Genomic DNA, 19,388 nt, shown 5'->3' on the forward strand with positions numbered 1-19,388 from the left:
AAAATAAAATAGAGATCGCTAAAATAGCGATCTCTTCCAGGCAACCTTAGGGTATAGAGCATATAATAAAAATTAAAGAAAGCGGAAGGGGTGCATTAATAATAATAATTAAATAACCTAACATAATATAACCAACCAAAGTTATGGTCGTTAGGCCGCATTCTTACGCGCAAAGCACACCCGTAAAGTTAAGTGCAACCGAGCTCTCTTGATAACAATTCAAACTAAGCTTTATTTTTAGCAAAACGGCGGAAGCACTGGACTATTATCAAAAAGACTCAACTCCATTCCTCTCCGTCAGTGTCCGTCGATCTTAAGATTTTGAAAAATGAATATAAACAAGTTTAAATTAAAAATTTATAACACCCCCGACAAGTGAAGGTTTTATAGTAACTAGAAAAGGGCTGATAACTTTCAAACGGCTGAACCGATTTTCTTGGATTATAAGAACACTCTCGATCAAGCCACCTTTTCAAACAAAATTAAAAAATTAAAATCAGTTCATTAGTTTAGGAGCTACGATGCCACAGACAGATACACAAATTTGTACACAGATACACAGATACGCACGTCAAACTTATAACACCCCTTCTTTTTAGGTCGGGGGTTAAAAAATATTTATTAACCAAAATACAACAATATTCAATTTTTTCACTGTCCGATAATACACTAGGTAATCCTGTGTCGTGGGTACCTAATTCGCATTAACAATACTCGTATGCCGATAGCGTTTAAAATAAATATTTGACGCTGGACTGGATATTGGAAAATGTTATTTCCCAAAGTAACCTGAGATGATGCAATGGTTTACTTGCGTCACTTGGGCGTCAAAACAAACACAATATATAAAAATAATGTAGATTATGTCATGGGATTACTAGAACTTGAATAATGGCTGCCAGAGTCGGTCATCTCATTGTCTAGGCGTAACGCGCACCGCCTAGGCACATCGCTGATTAGTTAGGCAACCTAGGCACGTTCCTAGATCATTCTCTATGCTATGCACTTTCCTTGGCCCTGCACGCTTCCAACCTTGCTTAGTAGTAGGCGCAATATGATTTTGGACTAGATTTTTACCTTTTTTTTATTTTGGTTTTTTTACAGAAGTAGTTGGTAAAATTTCTAAATGACCAATTTTCCAATTAAAACTAAAAAAAACATTCAAAGCCTCTTCAAGACCACCGCAGCGAGGCATTATACCCAAGATACTGGCAGCATTACCCCTTTGAATGGCCAAATTAATTCATTGTCCAAGGTAGCTGCCAGCTCTCGTATTCCCGGTTGACTTGATAGCCTTTTAAGTGCTCAAGCCAAGGGCCGCACAGCCCCAAGATCTCCACTTTTGCAAATTTGCATTTTTTTTTAAATCAACAGAGGAAGCTTACGAGTTAGTTCCATATTTTTGAATACGACTCCTTAATCCTGATGCTGCAGGGTTACTGCCTGCCTAAGTTATGTAATTTAGGAACTATTCATATTGAATTATATTCTAGGCACCAAGCAACAACGTCGGGTTTGAATCTTTCGGAAAACCTTTTGGGTTTCAGTCTTCTCCCTGACATTTTATTGTAGAGTTATTCAGGTTCCAGGTTGTAGAGTTGTCCAGGTTTCCTTAAAATTTTGAAGAGCTACTTTTCCCCAAACCAATTTTAGTTTGATAAATTAATAAGGAAATGTTGTGTTAAAAGCTACAGGATAATAATTTATTAATTTGTTAGATGGTAGATGAAGCCCGCAACTTCGTCCACATGGATTTAGATGTCTTTTAAATAATGTGGGAACTATTTAATTTTCCGGGATAAAAAATATAGTAGTAGCCTTTGTTTCCTCGGCGGGTTGTTAGCTGTTTCTGTTCCAAAATAATTCTTAAACGGATAGACCGGAAATGCTAGCAGACAGGCAGGCAGCCAGACACACTTTCGCATTTATAATATTAGTAAGTACTTATATTAGAAGCTTGGACTAGAAATTATGTCGGCAACGTATGGGTTTAGGGTTTTTTTTTTAAATTCTGTGAGAACTCTTTGATTTACTTTGAATATAAAGTAGCCTTTGTCCGTCTTCGGGTGCAAAATGTCTGTGTAGCTTTGTCAATAACCGCTTTTGACAAAATTTTAGTCGAGCAAACTAAATAACAGGCAGACAGACACACTTTGGCATTTATAATATTAGCATGGAATTACTTTTTGATCGTTTGTAAATTTATTTTCCTTATTTTAAATCATAAATTAAACTATTTAATTAACCAACATAAATGAGGTAAGAGGTAAACCGACAAAAACTTTTACGCTCAATTCCTGAAAAGTAGATATTATACCTACCTAAACTTTGAAGTTTGGTAGGAAACATTTTATAGATTAGAATAATAGAATATAACTCAAAAGTCGTAGTAGTAGTACTACTACGACATCATATCCTAGTCGGTTGACTAGCATGATGATGAATATGATAAATGCGAGTGTGCTTATCCGTCTGCTTTTCACAGCCCATCCGTTTAATCGGTATTAATATACAAAAATTTGAAAATTTGTACTATATTTTCAGTGTTTATGAGTTATAGAGGGGTTAAATTTTAAACTTTTGTACTACTCGTATATTTCAGAGTTTATGAGACGTAGTCGGGTTTTAGTTTTGAGCTTTTGTGCTATATATCTGAGTTTCGGACATGTAGTCGGGTTTTATTTTATTTCAGCGTTTATAGGATATAGTCGGATTTTAGTTTTGAACTTTTGTATTGCAGCATAAACAATCCCGACCCTATAGGTTGTATATAGCTACCCTACTCGGGGCGGGTCATTGGTGCAGTGGACTAGGCGACGTCCGCCCGTGGGCACCGCGCCAACTATTAATTTGCACACCACAGCTCATGTGTGCCCAGAGAAAGCTGTTTAGGCTCTATACTTCCATCCATACTAATATTATAAATGCGAAAGTGTGTCTGTCTGTCTGTCTTTTCACAGCCCAACAGTTCCCACGGGATCTTTAAAAACCTAAGTCCTAAATCCACGCGGACGAAGTCGCGGGCATCCCTAGTTAATATAATTATTGCATTAAATAAATTCAATAAATGCACGCCATGCTTGGCAGAATATGCGATTTTACCTAATATGTATTTAAGACGTTTTTATTTTTAAAGAATATTAGCCATGCTAATCATGACTTATACTCCTCTTTCCCCTCCAGTTAAGTGTAAAGCTTGTTCCAGGAGTGGGTACGACAATAGTGCAACGGGTGGGGTTTGAAACCATATCCTAGGAAAAAAACAAGTTCTTAATCTTTCTTTCTCGTCGTAACACTCTTGGCAGAGCGGTCGTGGTTATCACGAAGCAACATCTTTGAGGGCAGATGTTATACGCCTCACGAGCATTCGCCACTTCTCCCTGCTGGCCGACAGCCTGGTACACTCGTGGAAGGGACCGCCCACAGCAGACTTAATTTGGTCGGTCCATCGCGTGGGCGACCTTCCTCGCCCTCTGGTGCCCTCCACCTTGCCCTGCACGTGTCCAAAGAGTTTCAATATGCGACTCTGTACTAACGCCGAAAGTCGTAAGGCTTCTGTAACTATTTTAAAAAATATTCCTATGTATGTATACTACATAAATATGTCTTCACGCTTTTTTTAAAGACCAGAGAGCAGCGGCTGAAACTTTCGCAGCTTGATTTTATGTTGACAAACTTATGATTGGTTACTGTCAATAACTTATTGATATGTGTTTTGTACATTAAATTCAATACAAGTGTAAATTAAAAATTTATAACACCCCCGACAAGTGAAGGTTACAGTAACTAGAAAAGAACTGATAACTTTCAAACGGCTGAACCGATTTTCTTGGATTATAGCTAAGAACACTCTCGATCAAGCCACCTTTCAAACAAAAAAAAACAAAATTAAAATCGGTTCATTAGATTAGGAGCTACGTTGCCACAGACAGATACACAGATACACACGTTAAACTTACAACATCCCTCTTTTTGAGTCGGAGGTTAAAAATATGTATATGTAAATAGACTTTCTAAAGACCACAGTAAAACTTTTTTGCAGTCATTTTACTTTGCAATTATGTAAAATCGAGTAAATAACATTGACCGAAGCAAACTGATAAATTATTTAAAACGTCATCCTCGCAAGAAAAAAGATATTGAAATTGATATATAAATTATTGATTGTAAATAAATAGTAAAATCAAATAAAGCCACTCACACACGGGTTACGGGATAAATAGTAACTAAGACAGACCAGGGTAAATGTAACAAACAATTGTGTGTGTGCGATAATTTTTTTCAACGTTTTGTTTGCGTAAATATGGCGACCTGCTAACATTTCTATACAACATAATTAGGCGTCGTTAAACGAAACGAAGAGCCATAGTATTGGTGGTGGTCTTTTGTCAGATACGTACAACTGCAAAAAGTCAAACTTATTTAAGCTAGTTTTAAAATTACACAACTTACACCGGAACTCATAGTCAAGATAGGAGCTTCTTTAGAGGACGATTCAGACGATATGACTTTGACTTTGACTTTATGTTTTCCAGTGCGGATCTGTACCTACCTATCTGTCTTCAGGCTAAATCCATGCTGTGGCCCGTGTGTGTGAGCCCTAATGTTATTTTCCTAAATGAATTATGTATAAATTATTGTAATCGATCGCTAAACAATAGATAAAAATCAAAGGTCTGATTTTAAAAACGATAATTATTTCTTTTTAATTAAGAAAAAAAATCACCTTGTTCAAGGATAACTGTTCAATTATTATGTTATCAAGTATTGGATCATTTGATTTAGAGGTCATATTATTGCGATTCTGAAAAAATAATGTTCAACAGATAGCGATGATGTCCTAACTTCACTACCGCCTTTTTAACCCCCAACCCAAAAAGAGTTATAAGTTTGACGTGTGTATCTGTGTTCTGTCTGTGGCATCGCAACTCCTAAACTAATGAACCGATTTTAATTTAGTTTTTTTTGTTTGAAAGGTGGCTTGATAGAGAGTGTTCTTAGCTATAATCCAAGAAAATCGGTTCAGCCGTTTGAAAGTTATCAGCTCTTTCCTAGTTACTGTAACCTTCACTTGTCGGGGGTGTTATGAATTTTTAATTTACGCTTACTGTATGTAGTAAGAGAATTTGCCATTCGACGACACTACATTAGAGAAAAATTTACAAAATCGAAGTACCAGGACCTAAGAAATGAGAGGAGCAAGTATTTATTGAATCAAAACCATGGATCAAAGTTTTCTCTACACTCCAGCGGGTCTACGCGACATGTGATATCCCAATCACGCATTCGCACAGTAAAAGTACTTTCGTTCGGGGTCGCATTGCCATTCACTGGCTATCCTATCCCCTGTCCACCTTACATCATTGCCTAGTACATTTTATGGGGAATTCATACCATGTTGTTTTGTTTCTCTAGAATTTGAAACTAAATGTTTCTTGGAGATGTTCATTATTAGACTTTAAATAAGATTATTGCGTACCTACCCAATCTTTAGCATGCACAAAACTCATCAGTTAAAAGCTTTTCAACTGAAAGATATTCGTTCGCCCAGGTTTTATATAAAACTAGCTGTTGATGCCCATGATGGATTTAGTTTTTTAAATCCCATGGGAACTCTTTGATATTCCGGGATATCAAAAATATTTCAACAGATGGACCGTGAAAAGCTAACAAAGAACGTGAAAAGACAGACATACATAGGTATAGGTATAATTTTGCAAGAAATTCGCATATATAGGTACGGAGCAGTATGGATGTATTTTCCAAAATTGTTTTGAGTGTAAAGTAGCCCTCGTGTTACACCACGTGATTGCATCACGTGTCGGCAACTGACCCAAAGATTATATTCAAATATTCGCCGAATTCGGAATTCATGTTGACGCCAGGATTTTGCATTTCATATTTTTGTGATTGCCGAATTTTATTGGATCGATGAAAAGAACAGACACTATTATATCCCAACATTAGTTTTTGAAAATTCCCACTGTCTTTTGACGATAGCTCAAAAACACTTTTTACTTTTAGTCGCTTTTGAAAACAAGTGTAAATTAAAAATTTATAACACCCCCGACAAGTGAAGGTTACAGTAACTAGAAAAAAGCTGTTAACTTTCAAACGGCTGAACCGATTTTCTTGGATGATAGCTAAGAACACTCTCGATCAAGCCACCTTTCAAACAAAAAAAAAACTAAACTAAAATCGGTTCATTCTTTTAGGCGCTACGATGCCACAGACAGATAAAACAGATACACAGATACACACGTCAAACTTATAACACCCCTCTTTTTGGGTCGGGGGTTAAAAAGAGCGGTAGTATGGCTTTATCGGCAACTGAACTTCATTTTAAGCGGGTTTACATGCAAAAAGTTCGGCCATCCGCCCTCAGAAAACGTGGTTCGGTGCACGTAGCTCAAGTCTCAACCAATCATCCGGTCAAAGTAGCGATGCCGATCTTATTATCACCTAATTAATACGCCCAGAAGGCCTTTGCACTTTGCAAGGACAAGAAGGGCTAACTTTGAGGACGTCTAACAGGTTTCTTGACTGAAAAAATTGTCATAAAACAATTAATAAGAAAAATATACGCTAGAAAGAAATGCGTCCATATTTATATTTTTTCAAAGTGGCTGTATTGCAAGTGGAGTGTACATAATATTATGTAGGTACCGAACTCTAACTCGTAAACTACACTATTATATTTTGCTAGATGATGTCCGTAAAAAACCATCAGATAGGCAGACAGATAAACAGATCTCTTTCGCATTTATTTATATTACCTAGTATGGATATACAACGGGCAATAAAAGTCCAAAATAATCTATAACTTAGTAAATAGAAGATACACTGTACACTTTGTAACCCCCGACCCAAAAAGAGGGGTGTTATAAGTTTGACGTGTGTATCTGTGTATCTGTGTATCTGTGTATCTGTCTGTGGCATCGTAGCGCCTAAACGAATGAACCGATTTTAATTTAGTTTTTTTTGTTTGAGAGGTGGCTTGATCGAGAGTGTTCTTAGCTATAATCCAAGAAAATCAGTTCAGCTCTTTTCTAGTTACTGTAACCTTCACTTGTCGGGGGTGTTATAAATTTTTAATTTACACTTGTTTAAATGTCAATAGTTGGGACTGGCATATAGGACACCTAATAAACCAGTAAAAGCCCCTTAAAAATATTAGAATTAAAAAAAAATGTCAATAGTTCGATCGGACAAGTAAATAGAAGAATTATGAGGGTTCCAAACGCGCTCTGGGCTGAGAAGATATTATTAATATTTAAAGTAAATACACACGTTTATAGCATGAGACTTGATTTCAAAACAATGTGATACTTTATTCCATCATTGTTATTAAATAGGAAGCATGTTGATAAAGCGAAGTAAAAGCTCATTATGGAAGCTTTTAATAAACGTAAACAATGCCTCAGATCAATATGTATGATTCCCAGTTTTTTGCCGTCAGAGAGTGTTGTTTGCGCCACGTGCTTCGTCCGGGCATCGAACCCGGTTACAAAGCTGGCCGCTACTATATGACATGATCAACCCATTGCCGGACCACTACTGTGCACGGGTCTCTTCTCTGAGTGAGAAGGGTTTTAGGCCATGGCCACGCTGGCCCAATCCGGATTGGCAGACTTCACACACCTTTGAGGTGGTTTCCTCACGATGTTTAATTCCTTCGGCGTTAAAGCAAGTGATATTTAATTGCTTAAAACACACATAACTGAAAAGTTTGAAACAAGTGTAAATTAAAAATTTGTAACACCCCCGACAAGTGAAGGTTATAGTAACTAGAAAAGAGGTGATAACTTTCAAACGGCAGAACCGATTTTCTTGGATTATAGCTAAGAACACTCTCGATCAAGCCACCTTTCAAACCAGATACACAGATGCACACGGCAAACTTTTAACACCCCTTATTTTTGGGTCGAGGGTTAATTAGAGGCTGTTTGGAATGGAGATAGATATAACCTGAATTAGCACATTTTTATCACACTTTTTATCCCGGAAAATCAAAGAGTTCCCGCGGGATTTCAAAAATCCTAAATCCACGCGGTACCTACATATAATCAACTAGCCGATGCCCGCGACTTCGCCCGCGTGGATTTAGGTTTTCTGAAATCCCGTGGGAACTCTTTGATTTTCCGGGATAAAAAGTAGCCTATGTGCTAATCCAGGATATTATCTATCTCCATTCTAAATTTCAGCCAAATCCGTTCAGTAGTTTTTGCGTGAAGGGGTAACAAACATACACAAACATACACACACACACACACACACACACACACACACACACACACACATACAAACTTTCGCCTTTATAATGTTAGTGTGATTAGTATTTGTATGTCTCTTGACATCAGAGGGTGTTGCTCGCACCACGTGCTCCGTCCGGGCATCGAACCCACTCCTCAAGGAATACATCGTGTCTAACTTGCCCGGTAAGTGCTTTGTATTGTACTGGCACGCCTCCGGAAAATACCTCTATTAACAAACTTGCGCTATTAAAGCGATCGCAATGGATTTTTGCAACAATGAATTCAGTTTTAGCAAAAAAAAAAGCATTACTAGGTAAATTCGAATTTAAATTATTTGTTTTCAAAAATATAAATAGGCACCTTCTAAGCAAGCACACTACAAACACCTAGATTTGTCTGATCTGACCTGGGGAGTGATTCGTTAACACAGTGTGATAACCATGTTGGTTGGTTCTACATTGCTACTTCATTGAGTGTTATTATAATAATTTTACGTAGAAAATCTTCAATGGATTAAAAATGAATACCAAATGGTGGTGGCTATCATCCAGTTTAGACACTGAGTAAGCGAATCAGTAGGCTGGGAGGCTTTTGGCGTAGCTAGTCCTAGCCATTTACCGGAAAAAAACTTGCCGCCAGGCGATTTAGCGTTCCAGTATCATGATGCCGTGTGGAAACCAAATTAGGAGTAGATTAGACCCAGGATGGTTTTAATAAAATTGCCTAACTCTTCTAGATAATAACGTCTTACACTGCATCGTCACTTACCACTTACTTGATATCATAGTCAAGAACAAAATCGTTTGATAAGGAATAAAATCTAACTCAAAATTTAAAAAACCACCAACACAAAAACCTCTATATAAAGCAAGAAAAGAGCTGATAACTTTCAAACGACTGAACCGATTTTCTTGGATTATAGCTAAGAACACTCTCGAGTCTCGATCAAGCCACCTTTCAAACAAAAAAAACTAAATTAAAATCGGTTCATTCGTTTAGGAGCTACGATGCCACCGACAGATACACAGATACCTCAAACTTATAACACTACTCTTTTTGGGTTGGGGGTTAATAAAACAAAAACGCGTAATTGCAATTGTTTTCAAAGTTGATTGTGATTGCGTTGCGCAATAGGACCCCAGTTACTGAATATCGAGTTAGTTGGGAAATAGTAATTTGCCAGTTATTTATAAGGGAATTTTGTGGTGTCGTCTCTACAATTTACTTCTTATAATTCCGCTTTGCGGCTTTCCGTCTGCGGCAATTTATCAACTATGCTAATAATGCTAATATCAAGTATGCTAACTATGTTACTTAGTACAAACAAATAAATATATCCTATCATATAGATATATCCAAGATTATGTAAATGATGAAACAGAGTTGCAGTTCGCTCCAGCAATGCGTGGGACTGCAATTACTAGGCATATTGAATATTTGAAAAGAGCAAAGTTTTTGTTAAGCATAAACAGAAGCTGCGGGAAATGGCTGGATGAGGAGGGCTGAGGACCGGGTGTGGTGGCGCTCTATAGGGAAGGCCTATGTCCAACAGTGGACGCCCACAGGCTGATGATGATAATGATGATGATGAAACAGAAGCTCTCGAAGGATGTCATGAATGATATAAGCCTATGAAGCTGATGGAATGAAGAGAACCGCTAAGAAAACAAAAGGGTAGGGGTGAAGCTGAAAAAAAAGTTGACATAGGCGTCCATTCTAATATCTTTCTCTGAACTAAATTTAGAGTATTTGCAACTTTTTTTTTGCGACTTTGAAGGAAACATTGCGAAAAAGAATAGAAAATTAATTTTAAATTAAAAATTAAAAATAGTTCTACTCTAGAGACTTTAAATACTATGCGCAAAACTGGCACCTAATATAAAGTCACGACTAGACAGTCTTTAGCTCGCTAAGCGACTTTGAAGACCGCCTAATTTCAAATCTCGGGTTAGGCTGCCCACGTTATATTGGGACGTGAGCCGGGCCACGTACGCTATTATTCATCTTTTAAACCAAGCTTCTAAATTGTAAAGTCATAACCGCGATATAATCTACTATTACTCCAAAATTAGCAATATTACGTATGTGCATAAGTAAACAAGGATGAACCAGCCGACACTTATTTTCATTCATAACATTTTACATTAGTCCTAGATTAGTCATTAGTCTTGTACACAACAATTTACATAACTAACAAGCTACATGGCTGATGCCTGAGTCTAAGTCAAAGCATACGGAAAGCTTCAAGAGTTGTCGAGAGAATCTACCTTTTGTTATTAAAATTTCTATTCATAGTATACCACAAGCATGTCGTTATTTCGGCGTAAAACAGCCTTTAGAGCTGCAATGGACAAGTTTCTGTCTGTTGAAGCCTTAATAGCTCGTTCACACAGGCTGCGTAAGCGTAGACGTAGCGCGTACCATTGAGTTGTAATGTATGGAACTGAATGAAACATGGCACACCACTTGCGTAAATTGTGGATGTATGCGTAACCCGGTGTGTTAGGGGTTTACGCGCGTAACTACGCACGTGTCACGTTTACGTGCTTGGTGTGAATCGGCCTTAACAGATAAAGCAGATTTATAAACAAACCATGCACCACGTGGTAGTAAGGTTTTCGACAAGTCAATGAACTATAGCAATTAAGAGTTCGGACTCGAAATCGGATAGCCTTTTCGACTCCTAGTTCACACGCTTAGTTATTTATTTATTGGTACCTACCTACTACATAATATGAGATATTTTTTTAATTTTTTTAAGGTTTAATATTTCTCTTTATTATTATTATTTATATTGATGAAATAATAATTTAATAACAATATTCACAAATACTAAAAATACTTAAATAAAAAAATTATAATTGAGTCATTTTTTTTTGTTTAATGATTGACAATTCTATAAAATAAACTAAAATCTAAATTAAAACTAAAAATAATAAGAATTATTAAATTAAAAACTAAAATAAATTAAATAAAATCGAGCAAGCCAGTTAATAATTTGTACCCGGCAGCATTATCGCTTTGAACGGCCAAACTAATTCTTTGGCCAAGGTAGATTTTAGTGTAAACTAAAAATTTATAACACCCCCGACAATTAGTGAAAGTTACAGTAACTAGAAAAGAGCTGAACTTTCAAACGGCTAAACCTATTTTCTCGGATTATAGCTAGGAACACTCTCGATCAAGCCACCTTTCAAACAAAATAAAACCAGTTCATTTGTTTAGGAGCTACGATGTCACAGACAGATGCACAGATACACAGATACACACGTCAAACTTATAATACCCCTCTTTTTGGGTCAGGGGTTGAAAACAAACATCAACTCTATACTAGAACATGTTCGTTAAAGTACACTATTCGGCAACCATTCGATACGTCAACACACTTCACATTGTGCAATTACGCACACTCGCGTCATTTTCACACGCCCACGTAGGGTTGCCATGCGGAAAACTATAAAGTTAGGACACATAAAATACATCAAAATTATCTTTTGTATGTCACTACCCGTGTATCGTTAAGTACCTACCTTTATAATTAATGCGAAAGTGTGTTTGTTTGTTGTTTTGGCTTCAATGTAGCAACAGAGTGACGTGATTTTTCGGATGCATATAGTTAAAGACCTGGAAAGTCACTTTTCATCCTGAAATTCAAAAACCTCCCGCGGGATCTAAAAACGTAAATCAATGCGGGCGAAGTTGCGGGCATCCGCTTGTAAAAAGATAAATTGGAATATCGATGCATACGCATAACATAAAGCGCTGTAGGTTCTCTTTATAACGTAGAACCCCTCTTAGAAATGCTTTTGAAATATTTCAATGGGATCTTTAAAAAAAACTAAATATACGTGGGCTAAGTCCCAGCAGTAAACTAGTTATTTTATGAAATGATCTTTTACACACATTTTGTCAATTAATGCCTACAAAATTAACGAACTAGCCTGTAAAACTTAGTGAACTAACCATAAGGGCTAGCCCGTTCCAGCTTTATTGGGTGTGAATATGTGAAAATCATTTTTAACCCCCGACCCAAAAATAGGGGTGTTATAATTTTGACGTGAGTATCTGTGTATCTGTCTGTGGCATCGTAGTTCCTAAACGAATGAACTGATTTTAATTTAGTTTTTTTTTGTTTGAATGGTGGCTTGATCGAGAGCGTTCTTAGGCTATGATCGAAGAAAATCGGTTCAGCTGTTTGAAAGTTATCAGCTCTTTATAGCTCTAGTTTTCTTATAGAGGTTTTTGTGTCGGGGGTTTTTTAAATTTTGAGTTATTTAGTGGATGTAATCGAGATGCAATGCAAAATCTTAAGTTTTAAACACAGCTGTTAAAGGTTGCGAAAGGATCTGGGAACCCATCGCATTATTATTCCAAGAAAACTCCTTCCATTATGGGATTAATGAAAAGAGGTCACAACCCTCAGATATGACGAATACGCACGGAGAGAATACTATGTTTAGACTGTTAGTAAGGGTTAAAATGTTTAATATATCAAACTTTTCCCATTATTTGCATATCAATTATTATAATCAACCAACACGTTCTTAGAAAAACAATTAGATATCATGACACAGTAGATATTACTGATCAATTGATCAATTACTGTGACGTAGAGATACAATGTCATGAACTCGGTATGTCAGACGGAAGAAACCAGACGGGTGGTTGCCCTAGTGCGAATGACAGAGAAATTGTCGGGGCTAACGTACGATAAATTGGAGCAAAACACTAGGGGTCGATGACCCTTGGATTTTATCGGAATTTATGAATAGGGGGTTATTAGAGGTGGTAATTATTGCTACTTTTAAATCATTCTCATTTGGTGGAATTATTATTTCTCATAGTGATTTCACAGGCGATTTTTCATATAAAGTGATTTTTCAATTTTCGGGCTTACAATCGTTTGCTACATTAATTTAACAGGAATTATGATTAATAATATGATTAATAGCGTTGATATGTTGCAAGTGGTTTTACACGGAAATTGAATTTTTGCACTTATTTGATTGTAAGTGCAAATTTGGTTTCTGTGAAACTTAGCAAACTATTGTTTGTTACATTAATTTATGTAGATGTTTCTAAAACGCAGCGATGCAAGTCTTCTCGATCGCACGCTCTTAGGTCGGGTCGATAACCTTGTGAGCGTGAAATTAAAAAAATTAAGCGAGATTAAATCTAATAATTTTGAAACTTTGTGAGATTTCGCTTCATGATTTTTCACATGCTACTTTATGTAAGGTAGCAAGTGTGACCTATTATAGAAAGGCTTATCACGTTATTTTTATCGTGCTACCTGTGAAATTGTCCCTCACTAGGGGTTATCGTAAAAGGTAAACCACCTGCTAGTTCATTCACCGGTGGTAACGCCCCCAATCTATTAGAATTTTACACTTTCTGTACTCAATTATGTTTATTACCATCACATTTATTTCAATCATAGTTCATTGGTTCACAAGCCGATGACACCTTTAATCGGTGCCCAATTAATCTTATTTTTTTCATAGATTTCATCTGTAGCTATGAAGATAAATTAAAAACTAGACGATGCCCGCACCTTCGTCCATAGGTATGGATTTAGGTTTTTAAAAATCTCTTGGGATTTTTTGATTTTTGGGGATAAAAAGTAGCCTACCAGGATGCAAGCTATATACAGAATGATAAATCTCGTCAAAAAATAAAGAGTAAGCTGTGAAAAGTTTACATGACAGATAAACACTTTCGCATTTTGTAAAGTTAGTATGAATATTGAAATACCTTGCTAATATTTCTTACATTAGTTTTACGAATGTTTGAGACGTGAATTTTAAGTAGGTAAGTAATGTTTAGTTTAAACTAAAAACGATAAATAGATTTTCTTCGTGGAAACCTATTTCCCTCGTAAATAAATTTTTGAAAGTGCTGAAATGTGTGAATCGTTTTTCTATTAAATATAGCAATATCGTTGATACCCTTAAAAATGCCCTCTAAACGTAAAGAGAGAACATTTTACGGAATACAAGAGAAAATACCTACTATAATTATTACATTTTGCGAAACCATCACAAAATAACCGTACGAGGAACGCTGGGGGCATATGTCATCTCGTAAAATTGCTTTATCTCAAAAACACAGCGAACGGACACGATAATAGCACCACACAAGATTTGACGTAAAATTGTGATTTATTTTTCTTAAAAAAGTTAAGTGGATAAAAGCATAACCAATTGCCAACCAATTTTTCCTGTTTAGGCTAAAAACTAAACCCACTTTATTAAACCTACCTACATAAAATGAAGATCACAAGAACAAATAGTTGTAATAATCACTTTTTTATGCCCACTCGCAAATTTAGGAATCCCACGAGAACTAAACAGTAGCTTCACCCATTCTCCAGGTTTTAAACTAATACCTGTGCAAGAGTCACGCTAGCTTCTACTCCATTACGGTATGATTGGAGGACAAAACGACACCGAGAACAAACACCCTTTCGCATTTTAAGATGTTATAGAGCCCTGTTCTTCATCTGTGGCCTAAAATATCTTATGTGGGACCTTCACCGACAGCCAGTCAACCCATTGATGAAAACCAAAAAAAAATCTATTAAGTACTTTCAAGATTAAGTAGCGTTTGCAAATAGACAGGGCCATCAGACTGACTACTTTAAACTAAGTATAATTATATTGATCTGGAAACATCTTCTATGATTAGACCAATATCGTATTAAGTATATATTTTTCTGTTCCAAGAATGTGCAAGGCATACGCCATTTATGCTGAGTCGGGATCCTTTTTTTTTGGGTTGTGCCACACATGCCACACTTTAGTCCGGCGCTTCTTCTGCTTGAGGTCTTTGATGGTCAAGTATTAGAGACGCCAGGATAACCTAACCCGAAGGTATAACTGGTAATGTGTAGCACAGCTTTCAAAAAATATAAATTTTTCTTTTCTTTACCAATAGCAATTAGATCCTTAAATCCAGAATCGTGACTAGCGACAGAATTCGTCCGTATTTTTTCCCAATTTCATTCGTCATTCGCGTTCGTAGGTGTGCTCGACGGTCAGGGACGAACGTTCGGGGGCCAACGACCGGTCAAATATTCTGCGTGAAAAAAAAATTGCAATCACTACGTTTAACATGGTAAACTGGAAAGTGTTTAACATCTAAGCATATTTACGTGGATTTGGGAGTGTAAATAGATCAAATTTCGAATTGGTAAATAGAAGTTAGATGGGTAAATACTTATGGTATTTACCATTAGCTAATACGTAAACATGAGGAGGCCAACAAATGATAAGTAAAGGCTAATAAAGAAGAAAGGAGAAGAATATTGTATTAGCTTCGCTAGAGGTTAGCAGCTGAATCCAACTCGGCTAGGCAGCGTTCGGGATCTTCTCTGTGGGCTGGTTTCCGTCTGTTGTGTGTTTCGTTCGGGATATCTTCTCATCCAAAATTCTGCAGTGCCTGAAGGCCAAAGTTTTCAAACAGTGTGAATTGTGATTGTTGACACACAGATCTGAGACGTGGTCGCTAACTATAAACTTCATAAGAAACCTCAGATGGAGAGAGCTCGTGATTAGTCAGAAATGAGGAGATCCTTAGAAGAACCACATTAACCGACATAGCCCAACGGATTGCGAAGCATAAGTGGCAATGGGTGGGACACTTAGATCGAAAAACGTTGGATGTTGTGGTCCTAAGGTGCTGGGATGGAAGGGAATTAAAAAAATTCAGAAGGAAAAAGTCCTGGAAAATTATAAAAGCGAATGGAAACCCTAGTTTTAAAAAATCCCTTTGATGCAATGCCTCGAAATTGTCAAAATTTATTTAATATTCTAACGGCAATTTTTAATTGAATTACACGAGCAAAATTAATCGATTTCATGCCAATACACTACAGTGTTCCTATAATACCTATAAAAATATGATACCTATGCTAATGATGATGAATCTTGCTGGTGCCCGCGACTTCGTCCGCGTGGATTTATATTTTTAAAATTCCCATGAAAACTCTTTCATTTTCCAGGATAAAACGTAGCCTATGTCACTAATAACTATCCAGGTTTTTAACTATATACATGCAAAAAATCACGTCTTCTCGTTCCGTCACTCCGTTGCGGCGTTATTGAAAGACATACAAACAATCAAACAAACACACTCGCATTTGTAATAAGTATGGGTAGTGATATAAAATAATAAAAGCTATAATATAAAGCTGCAATAAAAGCGCGCGAATGCTTGCCGAAAAACAAAATGGCGTCAGTTTTTTCTATCGCGATGCAAGCCAAATTAAAGTGGCGGACGTTCATCGACCTCGCCGACGTGCTGACTGGTGTGTTGGTGACCCGGCGTGACGTCACGTGACGTAGCGCGCGTGACGTCACAACATGGCCGCCACGCGTAGCACGTGCATACAGCTGGCTGCTGTAATTTATAATCTTCAAGGTCTTTTTTTACACTCGTTCACTTGATGTTTGTCGTTGTGTAGGCTCCGAAGTATTGGCGGTTGTAATGATAATACGATCGTTAAAAAAGTAGGCAATGATAAGGCTATGATCTTACTTAACAGCTAACGTCTTAAATAAATAGCCTTTAGATTAGACATATTATTATAAATGCAAAGGCAGACTTTTTTAATTTAAAATTTATATTTAACTAGATATGAGTCATTAGCGTGGATAGGTTTTTAAAATATCCCGAGGGAACTATTTGATTACCCGGGATAAAAAGTAGTCTTTATCCTTCCCCGGGATACAAGCTATCTCCGTAGCTAACATAAAAATCCGTTAAACAGATGGGACATGAAAAGCTAGTAGGCAGACAGACAGACAGACACACTTTCGCAGTTATACATATTATAGTAAATACGTATAACTGGCAACACGTTTTTAACCAAGCTTAACAATCAAGTAGTATAGCTACTTAGTTTTATTTTTCAGTTATTACTAAATAAACAATGAATTATAAATACCTAAATAAATATTTTATTTGATGCATTTATATAATCCCTTTGACATAGTAGGTATGATAATCATCATCATCATCAGCCTGTGGACGTCCACTGTTGGACATAGGCCTTCCCTATAGAGCGCCACCACATCCGGCCCTCAGCCTTCCTCATCCAGCCACTTCCCCCCAGCCGCTTTATATCGTCGGTCCATCGTGCTGGAGGTAATATGGTGGTATGATAATAATAGATAATAATCTTATTTATATTTAGATATTATCGTTCAAAAGAACTGTATTTTTAGATAATAATTATTACCTAACAGACATTTTAGATGGCTAATCTAGGTCGTAAAATATTGTTATTTGATATCTAAGAAAGAAATCTTTTATTAACATAAACTAATAAAGTGTGTATCCATATTAATATTGTAAATGCGAGAGTGTGTCTGTCGGTCTGTCTGTCTGTTAGCTTTTCACGGTTCAACAGTTCAACGTATTTTGATGTTTGGGTTCGGAGTTAGCTTACACCGCGGGGACGACATAGGCTTTTTATCCCGGAAAATCAAAGAATTCCCACGGGATTCTTAAAGGTCAATCAGTTTTACCAATTTATATGAAATAATGGTGCAGAGGTAGCTTGCGTCCCGGGCATTGATACATTTAGATTTAGATTCATAATGGATTTTCCACGGTTGAGTTTTAAGAAAAATACCTACATCCTCAACCGAACGCTACATATCCTTAACTTAATCGATTTCTTAAAAGGTTTATCATCGATATAGCTTTATATCCTCCTTTCATTCCGGGATAACACTAAATCCGTTTGGTTTTAGTGTGAATCGTGTATTGACAAAATACAAGCAATATGATTGACTATTTTTCCATACAAAAAGTACCGAGTGGGTACAGTACTTAATACTTAGGTATATATAATGTCTAATGTTTTTTGTATCGGTTGAAAAGAATGACTTGGGTTTCATTTTTGCTTTTATTAATTACTAGAGGATGCCCGCGACTTCGTCCGCGTGGATTTTGGCTTTCCCATGATCCCATGGGAAGTCTTTGATTTTCCGGAATAAAAAGTAGCCTATGTCCATTGTCCATCCCCGGGATATAAGCTAACTCTGTACCAAATTTCGTCAGAATCGGTTAAACTGTTGGGCCGTGAAAAGGTAGCAGACAGACAGACTTTCGCATTTATAATATTAGTATGGATTAGTATGGATTGTTTTATTTATTCTAAGGGTAAGTAAGGTAAAGGTTATGTTTTACGATTGGCAAAATTAGTAACCACCACTAATATTAGTAACAGGAAGAAAATAATAATTAGAAGGATAAATTAGGCGTAGGTATCTTTTTAATCAAACTAATTAATTATACGAATCTTAATTAAACTAACACTAATAAACACTAATCTAACACTTACTTATTAATATTAGGTATGTACCTACCTACGTACGTAACTGAAAAATGTTTGAACTGTGATCTAGTATTATCATGCATAGTTAAAAGAACCGAGTTTTTATCTAGTTAGCTGATACATTATTTATTTTTTCGTGTCCCAATTTTGGATCACAACACGTTGTTATAGCAGAGTAGCATGGTTAAAATAGGAATCGTCAAATAAAAAAGTTATAAAGAGGTATTTCAAGAACATTTTCATCTCCCGTATGGTCTAGTGGCTAGGATACCTGGCTTTCACCCAGGAGGCTCGGGTTCGATTCCCGGTACGGGAATAGAATTTTTATTCTCATTTTTTTTTTTAATATTTATTTGTGCAGGTAAAGAAAAAGATATAACTAAATTTTTTAATTACCAATTCTATACACAAATAGTTTTATTTTTGAATACCTATAGATAAAGCGATTAGCGTTAAAATAATTCAAAGATTTTTTGCTATTTACTCAATAAGTCATAACTAGTGATATTTACTGATTGCTCTTCTATAAGTTTTAAATAGTTGCTTTCCTCTTATTTCCTAAATTCACCTGAACAGGGGGAGTAATTAAGTAAATAATGACTTCAATTTAAATCTTTAAAAAATATAGATTTAACCGTGCATTTTGATTAATTCTGTGAGAAGTGAGAATGAATAATTATAATCGTAAGTGATTGCAATTTGCAATCATTATTTATGTAGCTCAAACATTGGTGCCAAATCTGACCAAACCATCTCTATGGACCAAACCCAGGATTTAAATCTGGTCA

General features: G+C 36.3%; 1 non-coding gene across 1 annotated transcript; it reads left to right on the forward strand.

Moving 5' to 3' along the window:
- Positions 1 to 18,844: 18,844 nt before the first annotated feature.
- On the forward strand, positions 18,845 to 18,916 carry Trnae-uuc. Its single transcript has one exon. It is a non-coding gene; the product is annotated as a tRNA-Glu (tRNA).
- Positions 18,917 to 19,388: the final 472 nt, after the last annotated feature.

The sequence above is a fragment of the Maniola jurtina genome, chromosome 24 (genome assembly GCF_905333055.1).
Source record: "Maniola jurtina chromosome 24, ilManJurt1.1, whole genome shotgun sequence".
In the NCBI taxonomy this organism is placed as follows: Eukaryota; Metazoa; Arthropoda; class Insecta; order Lepidoptera; family Nymphalidae; genus Maniola; species Maniola jurtina.